Below are 12,025 nucleotides of genomic sequence, written 5' to 3' on the forward strand. Positions count from 1 at the left end.
TCCGCCTTTCCCTTCCAATCTAATAATCTCTCCATCTATCTCCCATCCTCTGCTCATAAGCACCCTTAATGCATAGTGTAGAACCCGGACTGCTTGTTAATTCAGTCCAAATGTAATCTGATGTTGATTTTGTCAACTTTAATTACAGCTCCCAGGGACACTTCACATGGTGCTGCCTCTACTTCAAATTGATATTATGAATATGCAAATGTGGTGGTAATTTGCAGAAAGAAGTGGATATTTCAGTTGAGCACACACTAGACAGGTCAATTCTACTCTGCCTTCATTTTTTTTCCCTCCCCTCTCCACCACCCCCTCCATCTTCTTCTTCAGTACAAACAATATTTATCTTTGATCGCAGCTCTGTGATATGTTTCTAAAACATATCGTCTCTGTTGTGTTACACATTTCTATAAATCAGGTTTTTCCAGCCAGAAGCACCTGATTTTTGTGTGTATAAATGTGAATTATCTTTACTGTCGGCTTCAGGAAATCGACCAGTTTAGTGTCACTGTCTCCTCTCTTTCTCTTTCCGTTTTCTCACACTGTCTTGTGCGTTGTGCTCTTCTTCCCAGGCTCTACAAGCAGCGAGGCAATTACTCTTGCAGCAGCCAGGCTGTGGCCTGAAATCTCCAAAGAGCCAGGACAAGCAGCGTCCACTGCAGGTAAAGCAGCTCCCCATCTAATCTCTTTAAGTCCATCCATAATACATCCTCCACCGAAAAGATTTCCTCTGTTGCGCAAAGTTTGTTTGGTTTGTGCATGCAATCCTCAGACCCGTCATTGGAATCGTAACGATGGACACGTCTGTCCCCTGAAAGGGTCGCATAGATTCAAGAAAAACACGCTGGAAAGCAAAGTTTTATCCAGCTGCTTTCAATTATTCATGATTTGCTGCAAAACGTCTACAAACTACACATTAAAAGGGACCATCCAGTCAACTTTGAAGTTATGCTCTATCTTATGGTTTTGAATAGTGAGTACGTTATCAGATGTGACATCATTCAGAGAGCACAATGTATATCAAAAAGGCAAATGTCTTTGTCCAGTCTAAGCTTTAGGTTAGCTAAGTGAATACAAGACTTTTTATTTATCATTTGGAAGTTGGAAGTGGTGGCGCAGATGTTGGAGAAGGTGTATAGACGGTTTGGACCCTCCACCCAACCAACATCATCAAAATGTGGATGGGAAAGATGAAGCACCCACACCGGCCTCTACCCTCATTTGCCCCACTCTGAACCCTTGAGCAAGGCCCTTAACCCCCACCGTCTGCTCCCCCGGTCGCCCTGTGGCAGCTCTCTGCTCCACACAGAGGGCTGTGGCAGCTCAGTGGTCTGTGGTTGCGTCAGGAAGGGCATCTGGCATAAAAACAGTTGCCAAGTCTTTGTGCGACTCGGTTCGCTGTGAAGACCCCTGAAGAAGGGAGCAGCCGAAAGAAAAAAAAATATACAAGTAAATATTTTAAGGCTTTATAAACCCTTCCCACACTCTTGCAATGTTTTAAACTCTTAAAACTCTTAAACCTACATTATTTTAACAACATACGTATTTGTAGCTACTAAATTTTACTCACCAGCTCTGCAGAACAGCAGCTCTGTTCCGGTCCGACTGTTCCGTTTCAGCAGACCGACCCTGCCGGACCTAGTCGACTCTCTGCAGCCCTTGAGCACCAAAACGCTTGAGGGAGCCGGACTTTAGGATGACCAGCACGGGACCTGACAGTGGTCGAGTCCAAATTTGGATGGGGTATTCCCGGTGGGATCTAGAGAGAACGCCGGACCTCAGAGCGGCGCCTCCCCACTCGGAAGGCCTCGTGGGTCAGCGGGCGGTGCTCAGATTCACAGATGAGTCTGAAGGTCTGGTTCTGGTCCGGTTCCTGATTGGTTCCATGTGGCTCTCTGCATCCGCTGTGCGCCGAAGTCACTATGAAATACTGAACTTTTTCGGATCGGCTCAAAACTTTCCCTCCATTTCAGCAGAAGGCAACGAGGCTTCTGGGTGGCACACTGTTGGCTTCTGGGAAATGTAGTCATTTTTTAGTGGAGATACAGTATAGGCTTATTGAGAGAAAACTACAAAACGGCGGCGCCTGTCCAAATTATTATTATTTTTGTTAACTTTTTACTGTATCCCATACCGTCCCAATCACATGAGTAATATTAAAGTTGACGATTGCGTATGGTACAATTTTTTTTCTCCCTTGTGTACAGTCTTACTTTGAAAAACCACGAAAGAGCGAGTCTGCAAAAGTTGAACTGCAAAGGAACTACTTGGAAAAATGTACATTTTGAGAGACTTGCTTGGTAAGCAGGACAAACAATAAAAGTACTTTAAAAAAAAACTCAAATTTTTCTAGCCATTAGTCTTACCTGGACTTTTTCCTCTTTATCCATATTCCATTCTGATAACATACTAACTACTGCTAATGGATAGATAAAACATCGCTTCAAAGATGACTGGACTATTTATTTATTATTTGAAATATATTCTGAATGTATTTGGTAGGACAAGTTGATGGTCTTTGTTCTAGAGTGCATTTCTTCACTACATCCACAGTGTTGTTGAAAACTCATGAGCTTCATATTCGTCATGTGGGACGTTCCACAGCTAATTTTACCTGCCTGTCATTTCCACCTTTCAATGCTAATTTACCGTATTGATTCGTAGAGCTGTCTATTTCTGTTGTCAGTGATTTGGAAAAGGTCACACATATGCAAGCACATAGTTTCACACTCCCACTTTCTTCCTGGTGTTGAGATATTTCTCACACCAGCATCTTTTCAGCGTCCTCGTTTATATCAACAAGACAGTTGGTTCCCCACTCTCCCACTTCACGTTATGTAAGGCTCCTTGACATCTGCTCTGTGTTTTTATTTTATTAATTTTTTTTAATCCAATTTATTTTTAGTCGTTTTAAATTGAAGTCTGGGTGTTTGTGCCCTCCACTCGGTTAATAAGTACCATCAAGGAGCAGTGGTTTACCTCATTAGGAGCTCTGTGCATTTCATTAATGACAGGGAAATTGGCGTTAACCTCACCCGTTGATATTTTCACAGTGTCTAACAATGGCGACACCTTCAATTGGAGTCACACCCTCGTGTATCTAATTACGCTCCGGCGAAGAGACAAGGTTGCAGAACACTGTCACTGTACTTTTTTTTTTTTATTTCAGCTCGGACTTACAAAAAAAAAAAATGTGCTAATAATATCTTCACCAGCAACGGCATACAAATTGGACTTTTTAAGTGTTTGTTTTGGATTATTATTTTTATTTGTTAAACTTACGTGAAAATGTTGGCTAAGTGTTTGCTCTCCATATTTTGTGGCTGTTGCTCTGTTTGAGGTTTTTTCGTGCCAAAGTCAGTAGATTTAGACAAATGGGAGCCGTATACAAGTACGTTTCGATGACCGGAGTAGTGATACTAGATGAGAGATGGGTAGTTGCATGAGAACCGTCAGCCCATGTCCAGAATTTAATAACACCAGCGCATGGTAAATATTCAATATTTACATTTGCTTACTCTATCCTTCTCTTCTTGATGATATGAATCAATATGAATCAGACGGCCTGCCAATCGGCTCGTCGTCAGCTCCCAACTAATCCATTTGTTGATCCAGTTTTTAATAACATCCTCACCTCTTTGTTCCAAAAAGTCTCCATGCACAGTGTCACGCTGTGCAAAAAGCACTCTTTTGTATGTTGCACCATCGGTTCTTGTTGCATTCTGGCTCAAGATCGCTTTTACTTGGAATATTCACCCTTGATTCTTTTCATTTCAGGTGACATTTTGCCTGTAATACTCCATTGTGCAAATATCAAAGCAGTAGAAACTTTTACTTGATTAAAACGCCTTGGTTTTTTTTTCAGTGCCATGTTTTTTTTTTCTTCTTGTTTTTGTCTTGTGGGAGTTTACCCAATAAAGCTGTGTTGTTTACCCAGATTATGAGGCCACAATTGGAGCTACAGTGCAATATTTTATTAGCTTTACAGCTAGATAAGAGTCAGTGGCAATCGAGCTACATATTTTCCACCCGAGGAATCGCTCGGATTGATCTGCTTGTGTGATTAGTGCTCCAGAAAGTGAGAAAGGGGATTATTATAACCGTGACATCCTGCTTATGGCAGAGATGTTGATAAATCCTCAGCGAGGATTCTCTCCTCTTTGTTCGCCGTCTTTGGTATTTAGGAGTGCAAAATGATCCAAAGATCACGGCATGTAAATTATTTAGTACACAAGCATCTAAGTGCCTCGGCTTGCAGTTTTAATTACTCATATTAGCAGCTAAAGGCTCTTGCCTGACTAATTCCATCCACTTGCTCATTGCTACTTCTCGAGAGTTGATGATGCGGAGGCAAGGCAGCTCTGGCATTCACCAGGCGCGTGCGTGCACAACACAGACAACAAGTCTCACAAACACATACAAACGCGCACACACGCAAGCTGTTTCTTCACATTTGCGTAATGTGACAGGTCTATTATTACGCAGTAAGCCCACGGGAGCACTCAATAAACACCTATTTCTTCCTGTAAATCCTCCTGTCCCCGCCATGCTGCTTACACGGCTCTCCCAAGGCACACAACACCCTCTTGTCTCTGCTTCTTTTTTACTCTGCTCATCTCTCTTCTTCTTCATGGCATCACCCCCCCACCTCCCCTTCCCCGAAAGACATTTATACACTGACATTTGGAATACAAATAAAGAAATGCGGACAAGGAGAGGCGGAGAGGATTACAGAGGCCTATGATACATAATGCATCTTCAGAAAACCCTGCGCTCAAACAAACACACACGGCAACAGTTTTAGATTGCAAACCTTGACTTTGACAAGTTTCTGTCCGTTGTATAGAACAGGGTAAAATTGGGAAATTTTAATCCAGGTATAAATCCAGCAATGTTCAGTCAGGTCATCTGGACAGTTTCTTTTGTTGCTGAGATGTTTCGTCCTTCATCCGAAGGACTTCTTCAATCTGAGGAGCCACCAAACCAAACTGAATCCCACAAACAACTCACTCCCAGAGTGGAATAAAACAGTTTGCTGGAGATGAGATGGCCTCCAGGGCCCATCTTCTCCCTCGTCAACTCCTCTAAGGCGGACATGCCAAAGTGGTTCAAAAGTCCTTCGGATGAAGGAAGAAATGTCTCTGCAACAAAAGAAACCGTCAAGATGCGATGTGATTTAACATGTGATTCTTGCCCTGCCATTGTGTATCTGTTCCTACCAAACCCAGCTGGTTGAAGCAGATGGCTGCTTGTCCTGAGCCTGGTTCTGCTAAAGGTTTCTTCTCCACGAGGGAGGTTTTCCTTTCCACTGTCGCCTTCATGCTTGCTCAAGATGAGAGTTCTGCAATGAAGTTAAACTCTAAGCAGTCTGCTCCTCACATAAGTAATGTTATCAATTTATTATGTTTATATACAAATGTGGTGTTCTATAAATTGAATTGATGACCTGGCTGAACATTGTTGGATTTTTACCTGGATTAATGCGCATGAACTTTGATGTTTTATTCCACTCAGGGAGTGAGCTGTTTGTGGGATTCTGTTTGGTGGCTCCTCAGATTGAAGAAGTCCTTTGGGTGAAGGACGAAACGTCTCGGCAACAAAAAAAAAAAGTCCAGATGACCTGACTGAACATTGTTGGGTTTACCACATTATCTTCTGGCACATCGTTGTGTTGGGTTACCTGTAGAACAGGCACACATAAAACAACCAGAGTTGAGGTGGTTTCTCACTGGACTGTGTGTAGGTGGCGAACGACATTCATTCATAATGTCTCCAGAATGTATTGTAGCTTTTACAGAGGTGAACAGTTGAAAATAAATGTGCAACAACTTTACTCCGAGTTGTCACAAAGTTGTCGTGGGCATCTTGAATTCATCAGCATTTTGCTGCAAATGTTTCCAACCCATGTCTCTTGGTCTCAGGTCTCTCTTGTAAATGAGACCTCTTGATTCAATGAGAGTAACCTGTATAAATAAAGGTTGAATGAATAAATCTTTAACGTATTCTGTTTCCTGTCCTCTGACAGAACCATTTCCAGTAGAAACGTCCAGGTTTAAAAGCAGAACAGATGATAAATAATTATTGAAAAACTGGTTCAGAGCTGCTGATGTTCATTTCAACAGGGTACTCCAGCAGACTAATAAAAAAAGTAAGGGCGACTGTCAAGGTGGGTAACAAAATATTGTTAATGCAAGCCAAGAATTTTATAGTTCATGCTCAGTAATCCAGGTTAAAAAATCCAACAAAGTTCAGTCAGGTCCTCTGGATGGTTTCTTTTTGTTGAAAATTTTCGTCTTTCATCCAAAATACTTCATCAGCCAGAGGAGCCTCAACAAACTCAGTCTTAAAAGCACCTTCACATAGTGGGTCAGCCAGTTTGATGGCGATAAGATAGTTTCTGGAGTTCGCCCTTTTCCCCCGCCGACTCGTCTGAGGCAGCCATGGCCAAAGTAGTTCAAAACATCAAAGCACATGCTCAATAATTATAATAAAAATAATTTAAAAAAAAAAGTTAAGCAGGTCCTCTGAGCAGTTTCAAACCAAAAATGTAGGTTTATAAGCCGTGCAAAAGAAAATGAGCTGCGATTTTTTTTTAGAAGTAACCGCTCAAAACACAGCCGCACAATTTAAAGTTGGCAAGCGGAGTTCGATGACTGCGACAGAGAATTTCTTGCCATTTTCACCAGTTAGTTTCCTAACAGTTGCATCTCAGCCAGATACCAACGTTAGCTGCTTGATAGACTAAACACACACTGACCTCTGCTTAAAGTTAACATTCAATTCATGCAAAACTCCAAGTCTTTCCTTAATCAAGTGCTGCATCTGCATCTTTCTCTCTACCAGGCTGTGAACATGGTTTTTACAGAACTCTTAAATCACAGATGGATCTGCACTCTGCTCAAATCAAAGTATTAAAATAATAAAAGTTTTGCAGATTGTGAAGGATGTTGTTTCAGCTGTGTTATCTGTGTAGTTACAGCTTTCTGCCCAGTGCCAGTCAGGCTGACTGTGAGCACTGGGCCGTCTGAGGAAGTGTCACACTTTAAAAGGTCAACTCCGCACATTTCCTGCAGCAGGCCAATATCATCTCAATGGCAGTGCACTTCTGCTTACTGGCTCTCATCCAGAACATGCATACAGTCACACATAAATGGAAGGAAAAGGGCTTCGGCACATACCGAGTATAGGTTAGCTGACTCCAGTGTGCATGGCGAAAGGATGCAAGTTCACATTTACATTTATGAATACATCTCTGCTGCATCCCCTCTGGTTGGGTCTGAAAATAGAGGAACTCATCACAGTAGAAGGTAAAAAATGGGGGGGAATAATATGTTATTCATGAGGAAAACTTCTGTTGACTCTAAGAAAGAAAAAGGAGAAAAGAAAAAAAAAACGTCAGCACATTTTAAGTCAAACACCCTTGGTTACTGCTTTTGTAACCAGAAAACAAGATTTTTTTTTCTCTCCCCCCTCCGCTTCACATTTACAACACCTACAGGACAAGATTGCTAAATTGCAAGGGCTGAGCAGGTTCATCATTGTGATGCAAAAGAAGTTGGAAATGCAACCCTAAGGCGAAGTAGCTGAGTTTGGGGGATCAAGCGAAAGTGAGAGGGAGGGATTTAAAAAAAAAAAAAAAAGTGGCTCAGATCTTTGATGTAGCAGCAACAAATTTACCTTGTGACAGAAGATACATGGGTGCAATAAACGAGTTATACCAGCCCTTACACATGCAATCAGATGATTCTGGCCAGGGTGTTAATTGGATTCTAACCGGCAGATCTGATACGCCTGGGTCCCGGTGGTGAGGGGGAAAGCCTTTCCAAGTGATGAACTATAATTCACTGAGCTGCTTGAAGCACTTGTAATTTACTGTGTGTCACTGATGAAGAGGCTGATCCAGTGGAGGCCATATTACCTGCAACATCAGAGGAAAATGCACCCCATTCTCCTTTCACCTGCTCTCACACTTTCTTTCTATTCCAGCTCTCATCTCTCTGCACTTTCCTTTTAATTCCCTCCCTTTTCACTCTCTCTGTTGCTCCCATTTAGGGAGGCCGGCGATTATCAGTCGGGAGTAAACCGTGCCAGTTTTAGAGATAAAGGTGTGACAACACGCACTGATAGTGAAACAAACAATGTGCACGAGCCGTTTTGCTCCCTACGCTACATTCAAGAGGCTTAATCACCCAAGTTTTTTCGTGTAGAGATGAATCGATATGGAAATTGTGCAAGCTCCTCAGGCATTTTTATTAGATGCTTTTACATGATGGGTCTTTATGTTATGATAAATTGCACTTACCGTGCACTGCTGCCAAACTGCTTTAGAAATTGATTTAGGAAAACATTTCGTAATCTACTTAACTTCAGCCCTGACAATCTGGAGTATTGATCTGCCTGAGCTGAACAAGAATTTGAGCGAAGCTCTCGTGTGTGTTTGCTTGACACACTTACTTCTACGCTTCGTTCTCGAACTTCACAATCGCCACTCCCGCTCGTTGCCTTGTTGCATTGCCGGTCCCCTGGTGGACTGTCCGGGCTATCTGTATTGATGTGGCCACACTGGGCAGCAATCTGTTGGTAAATGAGCAATGCAACAGAAATGGAGCTGGAAAGAAAGAAGTCTGCAAGTTAGAATGAGGGGAGGTCAGAGTTACGGTTCAATGCTCTCCTGGGATGCAGAGGCGACTGAGATTAAATGCATTTGGGCACAGTGATGGAGGGGCTTCTTCCTTCTCTTTTGCTTGATTTCCTGATTTCTTTTTGCCTGTGTTTAAATTGAAGACAGTAGTTTAATTAGAAGTCACTCTCTCCTGCCAAAGATTCACAGTAACTGAAGACAAAGACGACATTTATCCAAGAAGGGGCTACAGCACAGCTAACTGCTCTGTCCAGCATGACAGGAAGTCATTGGTATCCGTTGCATTTCTGCTACTTATACAAATTAAATAGAAGTACAGTAGTCCCTCGATTATCACGGGGGTTGCATTTTGGACCCCCACAATAAATGAAAAACCGCAAAATAGGAACACTATTTATTTTAGTATTTATATGTTTTAAGGCTTTATAAACCCTTCCCACACTCTTGCAATGTTCGAAAATCTTAAACCTATGTAATTTTAACAACATACATATATGTACTGTTAGGCCTGTCACAATAACAAGTTTCCTGGGCGATTGTCTCAGAAATTAGTGCGATAAATGATATTGTTTGAAATTTGACAGTAATTAGTAATTATTGACAAATTTAAGAAGAAATGTTGGTAAATTTTTGTGTGTCGTTGTAAAGCTCAAGAGGCGCAATTGTACATTGAAAGCAAAAATTCCTAGTTAAATCAAACGCACTGAGACTTGGACGGTCGATTTGGTTAGCAGAAATACCTGATCTTGACCTTTTGCAAAGCACAGCTGAAGACGGGAGTGTTGCAATGATCCGATAGCTCTGCTGTGGGCCCCTCATCAGTGTTTTTTACATCACGAGCTAATTTAAAGGTGTTCTGTTGTTGCTCTTCTGCTTCGGGGGCAAACCGCGTAACTTCAAAGTTCATGTCGGCGTGGCTCATTATTTTAATTTTATGACAAGACACATAAACAAACAAGGGTTCAAACGGTGAGCTGTTATTCCGAAGTGCTTGTAAATGAGCGTTTACATTCAAATGTCTCTTTTAAAAGTCATTTGCAAGCTTTTTCTGGCAAATTTGCAATAATAAGATTCAGAGACTAACCTTTTCTGTTAAGTACCTCTGAGGCTACATCAGCTGTAGCTCATTTCCAGCAATTTAATAAATCCAATTAATATATTTTGTGCACCAGGGCTGGAAATACAGCCTTCCCCCTTTTTTCTTTTTCTTTTTGAGTTACAGAGAAGCACAAACTGGATATCCTAGCTCCTCTTTCTGTGATAGTCTATTCACGGTGCATGGATGTTTACGCCACTGCCAGCGTCCACTAAATGCTCATTAATTTCATCCCTTCGTGGCAAAATCATTTCAAGGAGAGGCAATTCAGCCTCCTGTTCCTTTCAATTCAGCGCTCACGTCAATCAAGCCCTCCTGCAGGATCCTGCGGAATGGAGGTGTTATATTGCTGCAATTATCATGTCATATACTCGAAAATGTAAATGAACGTGTGTGTAAAATTAAATTTATGGGTTGTCAGTGAAGAATAAGAACCAGGAGAGCAATTACTTATCTGCTTTCATCTTGGAGCCTCTGATACGTCAAGCAGAAAAGCATGCAGTTAAATGCTGGAATTAGCATTGTGTTGCACTTCACAGTGGATGTGGGCCACTGCCTTTGCTTTTTCTTTTCCTCTTTTCCTCTCCTGGTGATTATCACTCATTTGGTAAGAAGCCATTGATGGCAAAAAGCAACTTTTGGAATATTTTCTGTTCATTTTTGCTCGGTATTTATTGAGCGTTGCTAAAATCCTGTATTATTCATGCACAGATACCTGACTTTGAATGCCTACATTTCACCACCCACACAACACACAATGTACGATTTATATTTAATTCCACTTTACATATGTATGCGCATATATTAGTGGTAAATCCTACGTAGGTTTGCGCGCATCCTTTTTGTGGCCCTAAACATCTTTGACCCTTCCCCCAATTAATGGCCTAAACGTGTGCATCTCTCGTATTGTTTCTTCTTCTATTGTAATGGCATCTAACACAAAACCAGGAGTGACTGCGAGGGTAATTTCTTACCTTAATGTGCCTTGAAGGGTTAATAACATTGAAGGTGTAAGCACAGCATTTGCATAATTACACACGGACTGTTTAATTTGCAACTTTTGACAGCTTTTGTTCGACGACTCGTTTATTGTGAATGCAATTTCTCTTGTCCGCTTGCATCGAGGAGCCTAAAGAAAGAAGAGATGCACCACAACATCCTCCGTCTCCTCCACCGTCGATGGAGTCCCTTCCCTCTAAGACCCTAATGAACAATGGAGGCAGGATTTGTTTGAATATGAATATGAATGTGCAGCGGGGCCGGCTGGAAGTTGACCTTCAGCTGTGATTTTCAGTTCATCAGGATTAGTCAAGGCGGGCGATCAGGAGCCACTAATGCATAATGACTTCTAAAATGAAAAATGTGTAGTGACCATGCAAATGTCTCAGCTAATCAAAGAGGGGGGAAAAAAAAAAACCTGGGGTGGGGGGTGGCGCGTTCGAGGAGAGGAGAGCTAAACAAGGACGTGTCAAGGCCTGACAGAGGGAGAGGAAGAGAGGGAAGGAGGGAGGAAGGAGAGACATGCATGGAAAGTAATCAAGCCAGCTTGATTAGCTGGCGATGAGGACAGGGATGTCTTATTGGCCCCTTGACACGCCATATAGGCTAGCTACTGTCATGGCAGCTGCAAGCCAAACACCATTGCAATTAGAATCAGTGAAGGTGTTCCACTGTTGATGTTTTAACTGTTGAATTACATCAAGCTGTCGGCAACATCCAGCTCTGATAACACCGTACTAGAACATTATCATGCCAAAAACTTTAAAAACTGATTAAGAACATTAAATTATAGTGTTTTTAAAGGTCATATAGAAGAGCACATCTAGTCGAGGTGTCTTCAGTGTTTTATCGCAGCCAGCAGACTAAATCATTCACTCAAGTTGATTTCCTTTTTCTACTAAATTGGTTTTATTTTTAAGCAGCTGTGAGCAACTAGAAGTCCACAATAAAGCAGGTAGCTCACACTCCCCCTCTTAGTTTGTGCACACAAACATCAGAAAAACCACATTGTTTTATTTTATTATTATTATTGATCTGTTGCCTCAGAAGTTGCGAACTGTGGTGCCTGAGAATTAAGAGGAAACACTTTGATTTGTATCTTTGTTGTTTTATGGTGAGGTTCATTTACTTACCTTGACAGTTTATATTTAGTTGATTATCGCCTGAAAATAGATAGATGGATAGATAGATGGACTGATAGATGATAGATGGATGGATGATAGATGGATAGATGATATATGGATGGATGATAGATGGATAGATTGATAGATGATAGATGGATGGAT

At 41.7% G+C, this 12,025-nt stretch overlaps 1 protein-coding gene across 1 annotated transcript in view; it reads left to right on the forward strand.

The window, feature by feature from the left end:
• The first annotated feature begins 599 nt into the window (after positions 1–599).
• Positions 600–12,025, forward strand: part of foxp2 (forkhead box P2) — a 58,243-nt gene continuing 46,817 nt past the window's right edge. Inside the window, exon 1 of the mRNA XM_037695781.1 lies at positions 600–665. The gene's annotated coding sequence lies outside the window, so the exon portion shown is untranslated. The remainder of the gene's footprint in view (positions 666–12,025) is intronic.

Source organism: Nematolebias whitei, chromosome 22 (assembly GCF_014905685.2).
Source record: "Nematolebias whitei isolate Nwh7 chromosome 22, NemWhi1, whole genome shotgun sequence".
In the NCBI taxonomy this organism is placed as follows: Eukaryota; Metazoa; Chordata; class Actinopteri; order Cyprinodontiformes; family Rivulidae; genus Nematolebias; species Nematolebias whitei.